A 15177-nucleotide genomic window follows, 5' to 3' on the forward strand; every position below is an offset into this window, starting at 1 on the left:
GGACATTGAGAACACCATTGTAGACACTGGAGGAGAGGGGGAACTGAAGAACATGACCCAAAAGCCACAAGGCAAAACAATGATCAGGCCAAGTGACAATTATGACAGTCACATAGAGGGGCAAGAGCATACTTTTTGTCTTTTCATTCAGAGCAGAACAGCAGTTTATAGAAGGCAGATTCAACTTTTCTACAGGCAAGTGAAATATATACTTGTTAAACACAGCCAGAAAATGACAGCCAGAATTAGCAAATAGGCAAATACTTTAACAGGGGGTTCAATAGAAACAACCAGAATCGACTTTCAGAAGGAATGGGGTATGGGATACAGTTAAGCAAGGTGAATGATATAACTAACATGCAGAGGGGCGAAAAACCAGAGGGGTGGAGGGAAAGGCAGGCTCAATGCCAAAAGGTAGCAGCGAGCAAACAGGACAACTGCGTATCAGCAATCGGAAGCTATGTGAGGTAGGTGAGAGGTGATTGTGTTCACTTGCCGAATAACCAAGAGATGGATTAGGGTAAGAAGGCAGGTGGGAATCACGGCACAGGGACCCTGTGGCAAGTTAAATAGAGTAAGAGGCAGCGTTGAAGGTGAGAACAGCACAAGAGACAAGTAGAGCGTTCAGTTAGGGTAAAAGGCAGAATATTGCAGTGTAGTCAAAAGCACTAGGAGGACAATAGGAATGATCGGGTCAGGCCGTGTAGGACCAGGCAGGCACAGAGGCGACAAGGAGAGAGTGTCAGGGAGTAGAATGCAGCGTGAGCCTGCAGGGTGAAGTGGAGTTGGAGGCTGCAATTCAACACCAATGCAGTGAGGTGGAGGGGTAGTGCAGGAAGACCGGGATTCACCCTCGCGAGGGCCAGTGCAACCCTCACAGGGATGTATGGAGAGAGAGGAGCCACTTATCGGGATATGCTGCAGCAAGGGACTGCTGTAACTCTAGTAAGAGGACAGTGCCATAACAGGAGGAAGGGCCCTCCAGTGCCCGGACAGGCCTCTACAGGATCGGTACTCAGCCTTTGCAGGTGGCACTTAGAGGGAGCCGGCGTCGCTTGCCAGCTCCCAGGAATCTATGGTTGTTGTGGTAGATTCAGCCAATCAGGCTGCTTGCAGGAGTCACACTGGAAACCCAGAAAAAGCACGGGCACACCAAATTGCAAGGAACATGTCAGAACATTTTTAGGCATGTCAGAATACCTTCAAAGTTTATTAGAGGTTTTTCTGATCACAATGTTGCCTTTAGAGTCATGTTGAAGATGAAAACTTTTCATGGAATGAACGCTGCGAGAATGAATTTCAATTCATAAATAAGACATTGGCAACAGGGTTACATAACTGCAAGAGGGGAAGGCGTACAGTGATTATGATGTTGTATTGGGAGTGGCTATAACATAAATTGAAGAAGAAGAGAGATGTGATATCATAAGTGAAGGTGGAAATAGAAAGAAATAGAAGGTGGGTAGAAAGGACAGTGAGAGGGAGAGGCCATTAGAAAGAACAGTGATGGAGAGGGTGATTAGAGGAGAGGAAACTAGGTGAGCAGGGATAATAGTGAGGGAGAGAGGGCATTAGTAGAGAGGAATTGAGGTAGGTATAGAGAACAGTGATCAAGAGAGAAGTCTAGATGAGAGGAAGCTAGATGGGTAGCAAGACCAGTGAGGAAAAGAGGAGAGGACTCTAGGTGTGTAGAGAGAACAGTGAGGGGAATAGGGGATTAGAGGTAGTGGAACAGAAGCTAGGTGGCCAATGAAAACAGTGAGGGAGAGAGGGGATTGGAGAAGAAGAAGCTAACTGGGCAGAGATTGAAGAGAGATATTAGAGGAGTGTAAGATAGGTGGGTAGAACAAACAATGAAGGAGAGAGGAGACTACAGGAGAGGAAACTAGGTGGGTAGAGAGAACAGCAATGAAGAAAGGAGCTTCGAAGAGAGGAAAAGAGGTAGATAGGGATGACTGTGAGGGAGAGAGGGGAATAGAGTAGATTATTCTAGGTGTGTAGAGAGACCAGTGAGCAAGGGACGAGATAAGAGAAGAAAAGTTTGTTAGGTAGAGAGAGCAGTGATGAAGAGAGTGGACTATAAGTCTGGAGGAGAGGAAGCTAGATGGGCAGAGAAATCAGTAATGAGAGAACAGATTAGAGAAGAGGAAATTAGGTGGGTATGATATGATATGGCATTTATAACGCACCTATACACAAGTGTAGAGAGAACTGTTTTAGGGAGAGGGGACTGGCGGAGAGTAAGCTAGGTGTGTAGAGAGAACAGTGATAGAGAGATGGGTTAGAGGAGAGAAATCTATGTGGGTAGAAAGAACAGAGAGGGGATTAGAGGTAGAGGAGAGGATGCTAGGTGGGTAGAGAGGACAGTGATGAAGAGTGGGGACTGGAGGAGAGGAAGCTAGGTGGGTAGAGAGAACAGTGATATAGAAATTGGACTAGGCAGGGCTAGAGGGGAGGAAAGCAGGTGGGCAGAGAAATCAGTGATGGAGGAGGAGACATAGAACAGTGAGGGAGAGAGGGAGTAGAGGAGTGGAAGTTAGGTGGGTAGAGAGAACAGTGATGTAGTGATGGGACTGGAGTAGAGTAAGCTAGGTAGGTAGAGATAACCATGGGGGAGAGAGGGCACTACAGAAGAGAAAGATAGGTGGGTAGAGAAAACAGGGAGAGAGAGATGGGGTTAGAGGACAGGAAGCTGTGTGGGTAAACAGAACAGAGAATGGATTACTGGTAGAGGAATCTAGGTGGGTAGAGAAAACTGTGAAAGAGGGGGTTAGAGGAGAGGAAGATATATGAGTGGAGAGAATATTGAGGTAAGGAGGAGCTTAGAGGGAAGGAAGCTATGAGAGCAAAGAAAATAGTATGGGAGTGAGGGGGCAAAAGGAGAGGAAGCTAGGTGGGTAGAGTACAGTGAGGGAGAGAGTGTAGTGAAGTAGAGGATTCTAGGAGAGTAGAGAGAACAGTGAGGGATAGAGGGGATTAGAGAAGAGAAAGCTTTCTGGGTAGAGAGAACAGTGAGGGAGAGATGGACTTAGAGGGAGAGGATGGAAGCTAGACAGGTAGAGAGGACAGTGAGGAAGTGAGGTTGTTAGAGAAGCGGAAGCTAGGTTGGCAGTGAAAGCCATGAGGGAGGGAGGGGATTAGAGGTAGAGGAGAAGATGTTGGGAGATATAGAAAACAGTGAGGGAGAGCGGGATTAGAGGAGAGAAAGTTAAGATGGAAGGAAGAGAGAACAGGGAGGGAGTCAGGGGACTAAAGTCGTGGATCCTAGGCATAGACAGAGAACAGTGATGGGGAGACAGTATTCATAGTTAGGAAGCGATGGTGGTATAGTGAACAGTAAGAGAGAGATTGGGTTAAGAGAGTGGAAGCTATGTAGGAACAGTGAAGGATAGAGGAGCTAAGAGGAAAGGAAGCAAGTTGGGCAGAGAAAACAGTGAGGGGAATAGCAGAGAGGAAGCTAGGTGGGAAGAGAAAACAGTGATGTAGGGAGATGTCTACAAGAGAGGATGTTAGGTGGGCAGAGGAAGCAGCGATGTAGAGAGAGGAATAGAGGAGAGGAAGCTATGTGAGCAGAGAAAGCAGTGATGTAGAGAGAGGAATAGAGGTGAGGAAGGTAGGTGGAAAGATAACAGAGTGATTGGGAGGGGGGACTAGAGGAGAGGAAGCTAGGTGGCTGGAGAGTACAGTGATGGATAGAGGGGACTGGAGGAGAGGAAGCTAGGTGGCTGGAGAGTGCAGTGATGGATAGAGGGGACTAGAGGAGAGGAAGCGAGGTGGGCAGAGAGAACAGTGTGGGTGAGAGGGATTATAGGAGAGGAAGCTAAGTGGGTACAGAGAAAGTGATGGAGAAAGGAAATTAGAAGAGAGGAAGCTAGATGGATATGGAGGACAGTAATCGAGAAAGGGGAATGTAGGAGAGGAAGCTAGGTCGGTACAGAATTCTGCGATGGAGAGAGAGGACTGGAGCAGAGTAAGCTAGGAGGAGGCAGGGACCAGTGATGGAGAGAGGAGACTGAGGGAGAGTAAGCTATGTGGGTATAGAGAACAGTGGTGTAGAAAGGGGACTGGAGGTGAGAACGCTAGGTGGGTAGAGGAATCTTGGATGGAGAGAGGGGATTAGAGGACAGGAAGCTAGGGGGAGACAGGGAACAATGATGGAGAGAGAGGGCTGGAGGAGAGGAAGCTAGGTGGGTATGGAAATCAGTTATGGAGAGAGGGGTGTAGAGGAGTGGAAGCTAGTACGAGACACGGAACAGTGATGTATAGAGGGGACTGGGAGAGATTGAGCTAGGTGTGTAGAGAAAACAGTGATGGAGGGAGGGGACAAGATCAGAGAACACTGGGTGGGTAGAGAGAACAGGGGGAGAGTTGGGAGATTGGAGAAGAGTTTTTTTTATTTTATTTTTTATGCTTTAACAAAAACCTTTACAAAAAGTTATTTTCACAATAGACAAAATATACACCTTAATACCTTCTGTTTCAATTCATCATACTAAACTCACATAATAAAAACAGTTCAACAATACAAATAGAATTAAGAAATGAACTTTCCATTGCAGCGAGACAAGAAGAAAGAAAATAATAAAACTAAGCTAACATTGGCTCAGGCCAAACTAGGATTCTTATACTGTGACAATTGCCAATACCTATAACGTAAAATAGACCGATTACAATCATTCTGATTTTAAGTGTTTAAGGTTTTTAAACTTCTATATACAGGTCATATAAGAGATTATCAGGCTTAAGGCTATGAGTTCATTTAAAAGATTAGATAAAATATCCTATAATAATGAATGAAAGATCATCAGATTACTTTTCTGCGTTCTAAAAACATTCTTCCAGATGATCGGACCCTAAAATAGCAGAACTCCCCAAGGAGATTGCAACAGATCAATGGCTCCTTTTATTTTGGTGACTTAGGCCAGAAGTTGAGTTAACCTTAGCAGAAGCCGTTGGCTGGTACCCCACATACATCGCTCCCACAAGGACCGTTTCCATGTGATAGAGTCGGAATACAAAAATAAGCCAAATATGACCGCCCGCTGAAAAGCAAAAAATGGGCAGGTCATAGTCAGATGTTTAAGAATTTCCAATTCACAAAATTGGGTACAAAAGCGGCACCTGCCCAATATCGAAGTGGCTTCTTTATATCCCCACTGTAAAAGTCTTTCATTGGTCTTGAATTGGTTCAGTTTAAAGCATAGGTAGACCTTTCTGGCAATACTGGACGGGAAAATCTCTAAATAGCATGCAAGCTCACGCAATTTCCATGTGAACTTGGCGTACTCATAGTAGGCCTTGCTCTCACCTATTTTGTCCAACAAGAGACACCAGTAAAAGGTTTGAAATGTTCTTTTGCAAGCTGGAGTACCAAGCACTAGTTTGTCTTTATCAATCGAGGCCCCCTCCAAGATTTTTTCCATTTTATGTTTAAATCACATAATGGAGGGCAGTCGTCCCTCGTTTAGTAACCCAGCCAAATCTACATATAGAGATTGTTTAGGTGGCATCAACATTTTACTGTAGCTGTTCAACAAACGCCAGTGCCATTTGACCGACAATGGCAGAATACCCAGTTCATGACATATCATAGTATTGGGAATGGACATGGCTAACCCAAGAGTCTTCTTCCACAGTACGCCCAGTACACAATCCAGTAATTCCTCCATGTCACATGTGCAAATATCTAAAGCATACAAGATGATAGGTTCAACCTTTAATAGGTAGAATTGTATGCAAGGCAACAAAGAGAATTTACTATAACGATGGTAGATTATCTTCATTTGGTGATACTTTCTTTTTTGGGCCCTTGCGACTAATTTTCTTTGTTTTCTGTACCCTGAGAGTACCATCCTTGGGTCAGCTAATGTTTGAGATGACAGGTCAACTTTGTCAACTATTTGAGTATTTTCTGTTACCATCAATGCAGCCACCGCATCACATGCGAATAGAAATCCTTCAATCTTACTTATTTTAGTTAGGACCTCCACAAGTGCTCCCTTCAGCATGGCAAGTTCGCATTGGGTCTGCTCATGGCTCCTGTCCAGCAGATTCAGGAGTCTCGTCATCACCGGGAACTCTATGTCTGGGGCTCCTAGATCCGAAATCTGATGTTCAATCGGCTTACCCAATTCGAAGGGCTGTACCTCAGGATTTTGTGAGGATGTAAGCATAGCCAGTTCATGATCGGACAAAGATAAAGCTCCCATTTATATGGGATTGGATATCACCTCTGATGGTGAGCTGGATTTTATATTGCCAAAATCATTGGTGGAATAATCACCCTTGTGATTTCCTGTTGCTCCACTCCTCTGCTGTCTTGCATCGCTCTCTTCCATTTTACTGAACATATGGACATTCTCCATTCCATATCTACTATGAGTCACCGAGGTAGAGGGGTCCAGAGAAAACCTCATCCGTTTCCCCAACTCAGCCTCTATCACTGGTGCAATCATGGATACATCAGTAAGTTTAGGTCTAATAGGCTCAATTCCCATGTGGCTTAATAGTCTCCCTGTGTCCGCTGGTATATCTATTGCAGCCTGGGAGTCCAATACCTGTCACACTGTCACTTATATTCATCTCCGTTAGCTTATAGGTTTTAATGGGTGCAGGAGCTTCTATCGGCCCCTCCGTGAGTTGGCCTTTCCAAGAGCTAGCCCGAGACACATTTACGGAGGATTCAAGAGGACTCGGGACCTCCATACACATCAAGTGGGGCCCATCCTCACACATAGAAGACCCTTCACCAATAAGTGCCATCTGAGAGTGTGGACATAACGAGACACAGCCAGAGGCACCCGAGTGATGCGCTGCTAGTTCTCCATCACACTCCTTTGGTGAGTCATGGATTTTCCGGCCATTATGGAGGCCGTTCACCATTGTGCTGATGAACTCACAGAGTCAGAGACTAAGCCAGTAGTTTTGGGTTTAGCTGAAGGCAAGACTATAAGCTACCTTTCTGGAGTAGTTGGGCAGGTGAGATAGATTTGAAATGGATGTGTGTGCTCACTGACCCAATTACGAATAGAAGAAAAAAATAAGAGCCCAATTCAAGTATGCATCATTACTCAGGAATAACTACAACTCATACAGCCCCTGATGGTAGTAGAACACAGCATAAGTATAACACGAGCCCCCGTAGTTACTTTAGGATTCGTCAATCCAATTAATAAGATTCTCAGACCTCGCGCTCCCTCTAACACACCAGCTCCGAGGGACAAGGTGCATATGAGGGCCAACAGTGAGTCACCAATTGCCACCAGTATCTTCAAATTACAGTCTTCATTCCTCAGCCTCTAGAAGACTCCTCCCGAGGTACCGCAGAAACAATGCCAGGCAGCCCAACAGCTCAACCCCCAACCTCCCAGCCTAACAGCACAACAGTACTTTCAAGAACTTCTGAGGTGCGCGCGCGGGTGCGCATGCATGTAGTGCTATGTAGGCTGGGAGGAGGGTGGATGGAACACTGGGGGCGAAGTCCCAAAGCCGACACACAGTGAATCTAGAGAGGGGAAAACAAAGGCAATATGTAAATAACTAGCGTCAACGTAGTGAGACTCCCCTCCCACCAAAGCACCAAAGCACAAGTCCAAAGTCCAAAGGCCAAAGACCAAAGTCCCAGTTCACAAGAAGTCGGCCAGTTAGAAAGCCGAAAGTAAGCACTGCTAATATTTACTTTGGGTTCAGAAGTCCTGCGTTGCGCAGCAAGTGTCCTTCCTCTTGCGCATGGGGCACAAAACACTCAGATAGACGGCGGCGGCCGCAGTCCTCTTGGCACAGCAGCAAGATCCTCCAGCAGCCGATACCCACAGCACAACAGTACTTTCAAGTATTTTCGCGGTTGCGCACGCACGTAGTGCTATGTAGACTGGGAGGAGGGCAGATGGAACACCGGGGGTGGAGTCCCAAAGCCGACACACAGTGAATTCTGGGTTTAGAAGTCCCACGTTGCGCAGCAAGTGTCCTTCCTCTTGCGCATGGGGCACAAAAACACTCAGATAGACGGCGGCGGCCGCAGTCCTCAGGGTACAGCAGCAAGATCCTCCTTACATTGTAAGCTAGGTGGGTAGACAGAACAGTGATAGAGAGAGAGATGACTAGAGGGGGATGAAAAATAGGAAGATAATTGGGCAGAGGAATCAGTGATGGAGAGATCAGATTAGAGGAGAGGAAGTTAGAAGGAGGCAGGGAACAGTGGTGGAGAGAGGGGAGTGGGAGAGAGTAAGTTAGGTGGGTAGAGAGAGAGGTAATGGAGAGGTGGGACTAGTCGAGAGAAACCTAGGTGGGTACAGAGAACAGTGTCAGTGTTCTCTCTACCCTCATAGATTCCCCTTCAATAATCCCCTCTCTCCATCACTGTTACTTCAACTCACCTAGATTCCTCTCCTCTAGCCCTTTCTCCATCACTGTTATTTCTACTCTCCTAGTTTCCTCTCCTGTAGCCCTCTATCCATCACTGTTATTTCTACTCACCTAGCTTCCTCTCCCCTAGCCCTCTCTCCATCACTGATATTTCTACTCACCTAGCTTCCTCTCCTCTAGCCCTCTCTCCATCACTGTTATTTCTACTCACCTAGCTTCCTCTCCTCTAGCCCTCTCTCCATCACTGTTATTTCTACTCAACTAGCTTCCTCTCCTCTAGCCCTCTCTCCATCACTGTTATTTCTACTCACCTAGCTTCCTCTCCTCTAGCCCTCTCTCCATCACTGTTCTCTCTACCCACCTAGATTCCCCTCCTCTAGTCCCTTCTCTCCATCACCTTTTTCTTTGCCTATGTAGATTCCTTTCTTCCACCTCCCCTCTCTGTTTTATATACACACCTGGCTTCCACACCCCTAATCCTTTTTTATCCATCGTTGTTCTCTCTACCGACCTACCTTACTCTCCTTGGTCCCCTCTCTCCATCCTTATTTTTATTTTTTATTTTTTTATTTTTATAGTGACATTTTTGCTTTACATTTGTATAACTTTATCACATTCCCAACCATTAAAATCCCTCATTGCCAAGTTACCACAAAAAGTTCACATTTCTTTCACGATTTCCACGTTCAGATATTCAGTTCATCATTGACTGTTGCCTCCACGCTAGTCTCCTTGTTTTGGAGAATCCTCTCTAGGAATTTTATACCCTGGCATTTGAATTTGTGGTTATGTCCTTGTAGGAAAAGGTCCCACCATTCCTCAATGCGTTTTCCTCCGGCTGATGCCGTATATGCACTCAACATTTGTTGTCTCGTTTTATCTTCTGCACTGCATTCTAGTAGCAGGTGAAACGCTGTTTCCATTTGATTTGTTTTATGGCAAAATCTACAATTTCCATTAATGGCCCCTCTTTTGCCGGTCCGGCTCTTGTATTCACTGGTTGGAGAAATGTCAATCTTTCTCTATAGAAACTAGAGGGGAATTTTATTAGGTAATCAGGCATCGCCTTTCTTTTCCGGTGTTCCTTTGCCATATTTTCACTGCTCTCTATCCTTATACTCTCTACCCATATAGCTTCCTCTCCTCCAAACTCCCCTCTCTGCATCGGGGGAGTGGAAGCTAGGTGTGTAGAGAGAACCCTCATGGAGAGAGGGGATTAGGGGAGAGAAATCTAGATGGATAGCGAGAACAGTGATGAGAGAGGGTCTTAGAAGAGAGGAAGCTTGGTGGGTACAGAGAACAGAGAGAACAGCGATGCGGAGATGAAATTAGAAGAGAGGAATCTAGGTGGGCAGAGAGGACAGTGGTGGAGGGAGAGGACTAGAGGAGAGAAAGCTATGTGAGTACAGAGAACAGAGAGAACAGAGATGGAGAGATGTAATTAGAAAAAGGGAAGCTAGGTGGGTAGAGAGGACAGTGATGGAGGGAGGGGTCTGGAGGAGAGGAAGCTAAGTGGGTAGAGAAAGATGTCATGGCGAGAGGGCATTAGAGGAGAGGAAGCTAAGAGGAGACAGGGTACAATGATGAGAAAGAGGACCAGAGGAGATGAAGCTAGGTGGGTAGAGAGAACAGTGAGTTAGAGAGGAGACTAGAGGGGAGGAAGCTAGGAGGAACACGACGAACAGTGATAGAGAGAGGGGACTGGTGGAGAGTAAGATAGGTGGGTAGAGAGAACAGTGAGTTAGAGAGGAGACTAGAGGGGAGGAGGCAAGGAGGAACACAACGAACAGTGATAGAGAGAGGGGACTGGCGGAGAGTAAGCTAGGTGGGTAGAGAGAACAGTGATTGAGAGAGGAGTCTAGAGGGGAGGAAGCTAAGAGGAACACAATGAACGGGTATAGAGAGAGGGGACTGGGGGAGAGTAAGCTAGGTGGGTAGAGAGAACAGTGATTGAGAGAGGAGACTGGAGGAGAGGAGGCCTGGTGGGTAGAGGGAACAGTGGTGGAGAGAAGAGACTGGAGGACCGTAAGCTAGGTGGGTAGAAGGGACAGTGATGGAGAGATGAGACTGGAGGAGAGGAAGCCTGGTGGGTAGAGGGGACAGTGATGGAGAGAGGAGACTGGAGGAGAGGAAGCCTGGTGGGTAGAGGGGACAGTGATGGCGAGAGGAGACAGGAGGAGAGGCGGCCAGGTGGGTAGAGGGGTCAGTGATGGAGAGAGGAGACTGGAGGAGAGAAAGCCAGGTAGATAGAGGGGACAGTGATGGAGAGGGGAGACTGGAGGAGAGGAAGCCTGGTGGGTAGAGAGAAGAGCAAGAGGGGGATTGGAGGAGAGGACACTATGTGGTTAGAGAGAACATTGAGGTAGAGAAGAGTTTAGAGGAAAGGAAGCGAGGTGAGCAGAGACAATAGTAAGGGTGAGATGAAACAAGAGCAGAGGAGGCTAGGTAGCTAGACAGAACAGTGAGGGAACGAGGGGGCTATAGAAGAGGAAGCTAAGTGGGCAGTGAAGAGAAGGAATGGGGACTCCATGGAATGGGGAATTACCACCATTGCCGGCCTTTGGAATATGCCAGTAATCCCGGCATATTCCAAGTGCAGGTAACGATATTACCATTTGACTATCCAAAGGCATTGCTAGAGGTGGGCTAAGGGGGCTATAGCCACTGGTCTTTTGGTTGTAGCCCCGGAAAGAATCTCTGGAACTACAACCAAAAGGCTAGCTAGCCCCCAGTCCCAACAGTTCTGACAGCAGCGTAGCCCCAGGTTTTTTCCAGACCTAGCAACACCCCTGATGGTATCCCCCCGGATTTACCGTCAGCCCCATCAAAATGGTCATTTCTCTTTGAGACGGGAAAATATCAAAGTTAAAAAGTTATATTCTAAACAGGTCCTCACTTGATGGGAAACCCCTCCCCTGGGTCATTTGAAGGTCTCTATCAGTAAACTATTGTGATGGATGTTCTGGAGTCATATTTTATTTATCCTAGAAATTGTACTTTTACTGTTGGGATCAGGCGTTCTATTAACATGCCCCGTCATGGAATCAAGAGGCCAGGTCAACAGACCCCCTTTGAAAAGTTCCATTATTTCCTGGACACTAAAGCCACATGACAAGAGCACAGAGTTTTAAGAATCAATACATACGTGGAAGAAAGAAAGTACCCTGGTTTCTCTTTAAAGGTAGGAATGTAACCGTGGCCGTCACTCGTGAACTGCATCACTCCTCCAAGGACCAGATCCCCGTCTCTTCTGATTCCCCTTTCCATCTTTGCTTTTAGCACAGAGCTGCAGTGGGGAGTCTCGCGAGCTTGCCCAGCCTTTATACACAGGAGCAGCAGCACCAGAGTGTGATGGAGACGCATTTTCTGCTGTGATGTGGAGGCAAGCACTCCGTATAAAGCTGTCTCCCGAAGTACACACCCGATCTTCTCACTGAAATACATTTTGTCTCCAGTATTCGTTTGGATTCAAAGCTTCCGGCGCAGTCGAGAAATGCAGACTGAAGGGGCAGGTGGGGGCAGTTATTTACTGCAGGAGAAGGAGACTTTTGAAAAATTGCTTCTAGTTCGTCCTTGCATCTCTCTGCTTGTGCACTGTATCTTGTTGTCACTTGGCCCGAGATAACTTCTGCACCTGTTTATAAAGGGTTTCAGTGATGCCTGCCCCGCCCACCTGCTAATGATGTAGAAACTCAACATATCATACACTTTACAAGCAGGTGCCTTGTAAGTTTTCCTCACTCCCTTGGTGAACACACTTGTAATTCTGATGAAACCATGACAGCTATTTTTAGGTTTGCTCCATTCTTTGGAGAATCGTGCCGGTCAGGATCTCCCTTGATTACATTTGACAATTACTTTTGTTCAAAACAAAAGTCAATTCTCGGAACACCCAGCCCTATTCCAAGAGCTTCAAATTCACTTGTCATGTCACTGCCTGACAGCTAAGTGGCGCTATATGGGCAGTGGTGGGACACCTTGTCATGTCACTGTCTGACAGCTTGGTGGCGCTATATGGGCAGTGGTGGGACACCTTGTCATGTCACAGCCTGACAGCTAGGTAGCGCTTTGTTGGCAGTGGTGGGACACCTTGTCATGTCACTGTCTGACAGCTAGGTTGCGCTTTGTTGGCAGTGGTAGGACACCTGAAGGTTGTTTAGAAAATCTCATTTAGGTGTACTTTCAGCCTGCATTATATGTTCTGCTAGTTAGATACCCAATCGACTTCCTGGCTCTTGTGTTGTCCCTGCTTCTTTCTCCCTTGTACTCCCACTTTTTAGTTCACACTGCTTTCCCATTCATATTGTGTTCCTGTGAGCCCTCTTGTCTACTCCCTCCCACGTGCCCCAGTTGCTCAGCCTGGTTAAGTTCACATCATCTTGTCAACTTCACTGGCGCTCTCTATCTCTCCTATTTTCTGTAACTGCTTCTCTATCTCCTATCGCTCGCGCTCACTAAGTAGAATAGGAAGAAACGGAAGAAGGACACACTTGGCTCCGGCCCAGGCCTTCCTATTGCTGACACCTATATCAGTGCATCTGCCAGAGAGACTCTCACCGACATCCTCTTTGACCCCCCAACCTTTGGACTCTATACATGGTTGCTCTGCTCTCTCCCAACTCTTCCTCACACATCAATGGTGGCACCCGCTGGGTGGTCCAATTTGCCTTCTCGACCTCCAGGGTCAACATGAATGTCTATCGAAATGGGACTGTCTTGGTAGAAGGGCCTTAACCCAACCTCCTTCTTTTTGATAGGTTCCTCCCTCGCCTTTTCAACTTTCCAACTTTCCACCTTCCTCCTCACTTTCTCCCTTGCCTTTTACCACTGTCGCGGCTCCTTTGGCTGCACTCCCATCAACCCCCCTGACTTCTCTTTCCTCTGTCTCTCAGGCACCTGCAGCGCTTACGGGAGGGACCTCTGTCCCCTGTGTTGCCCCTGTAAGTCTTTCAGAAACAGAAATCTGCTCCACGTTGCCACGCTTAACGGTCGCTCCGCAGTCAAGCACTCTTCCGACATCTGCCACCTCCTGGAACACCTGGACCTTGATGTTCTTGCTCTCACTGAGACCTGGTTTAAGTATAGCTTCATCACAAATTTTGACACTCTTCTACCTGAATGCTACAAGTTTCCCTAGGCACCCAGGCCCAACAGACCAGGAGGTGAAGTTGCCCTAATCTTTCCAGAGTGGATCCCAATTTCCATCATCTTCACTCAGGACTATTCCTCTTTTGAATGCCTGATGTGCATGCTCTCTCCTGTCTCCTCTCTTACTCTGGCCACCTTCTATTGGCCACCGGGCCAGTCCACCCTCTTCTTCTCAGAATGGGTTGACCTGGCATCCTCTCTCCTTTCCTCCTCCTCTCAACTCCTCCTGTTGGGGGATCTCAACATCCATCTTGACTCACCTGACTCTTCAGATGCTTTCCACAAACTATGCAACTCTCTCACTCTCTCTCCATTCTACCTTCTGGTCTGATGCACATTGCTGGCTTGACCTTTGATGCTCTTATGTCCACAGACATTCCTCTCTCTATCCCTCTCACCATCCCATTCTCATGTACTAATCAAGCCCTGCGGATTCATACAGTAGGCTACCACATTTCAAGAACTCCTGCCGACTGCATGGGTGGCTCTGCATACCTACCAATGCGTGGCTAAAGCACGTCTGACTGTATGACGCCCACTGGTAAACAAAGAACAGCAACCTGCAGTGTAACGTGGCCATGTTAAATGTCACATTAATGTGATTGATGTGCTGCTTGCCTTTTCATGACCCGTGAAACAGGCACATTGGGTCGTACAGTTGAAGAAAACATGTAACTGCAGGTGGGACAGTTTGTAGTTAGTCTGCAAAATGGCAAAGCTGGTGCAGCTTGGTCACGCACATATTAATGCATGTAAAGGCAAGTAAGAAAACAGTGCAATATGCAGAGCGCAAACAATCTTAATGGTGCTTAGAAAAGTATCGTACCTCCATGGGTCACACAGATTAACTGCCTTCCACCTCCATGTAATGAAGCTATGTTTCATGTTGTTGTAAACATTCTTGTATTGCAGAATGTATGCATCTCTGTGAAAGCTACTCCTAAGACTAATGGCGCAGCATGAAGTGTTTGTACGGCATGTAACAACAACTGAAATGAAAGTACAAGGGACTAGTGGGCAGTCTATTTACAGCATTTGACACATCTGGTGTGGGCAACAAAAGGGGCACTCCCGTAGGGCAGGGCCACTCCAAAACATCCTTGCAGACCATATGACGCTCTACAGACCCTTACCCGACAAAGGGCATTTTATTGTGCATGTACTGCAATGTGCTACTCTACAGAGGGAAGGTACTTGGAAGTGCGTGGGAAGGGTGCAGCCGGGAGCATAACAATGACTGGCACCTATGTAGGTGAGCGCCATCCAATAATTCCTTCTCTCGGCACGTCCCATATGGTATCCATGCAGGTGCTGCCCCTTCTTTACCGGGCCTTTCCTGGCGTTCCTGCTGTGGTGTTTGTCAGAAGACCATAATAAATGGAAATGCATGGGGGTCCCTGTTTTCCTTGGTGGCTTGAACACCCGAGGCCCATATCTGTATGGTGTGCCGGTCGGCAGAGTGTCTGAAATTCCGGTCTGAATACAGACTTGGGGTTACTTGTGTTTTAGGCTTTCACCTTGGCGCCCAGGTAGGTGCACCCACACATGTGAGGTACTGTTTTCATCGGGACACCAGTGGGAACGTGGGACGGTAGGCCCTGTGTTGTTGAGGGCGTGTTTCGATGGGTGAGCCGAGCGAAAAGTGCTGAAAATGCATTTTTTTTC

The sequence above is a fragment of the Ambystoma mexicanum genome, chromosome 2q (assembly GCF_040938575.1).
Source record: "Ambystoma mexicanum isolate Mex_15411 chromosome 2q, UKY_AmexF1_1, whole genome shotgun sequence".
Classification (NCBI taxonomy): Eukaryota; Metazoa; Chordata; class Amphibia; order Caudata; family Ambystomatidae; genus Ambystoma; species Ambystoma mexicanum.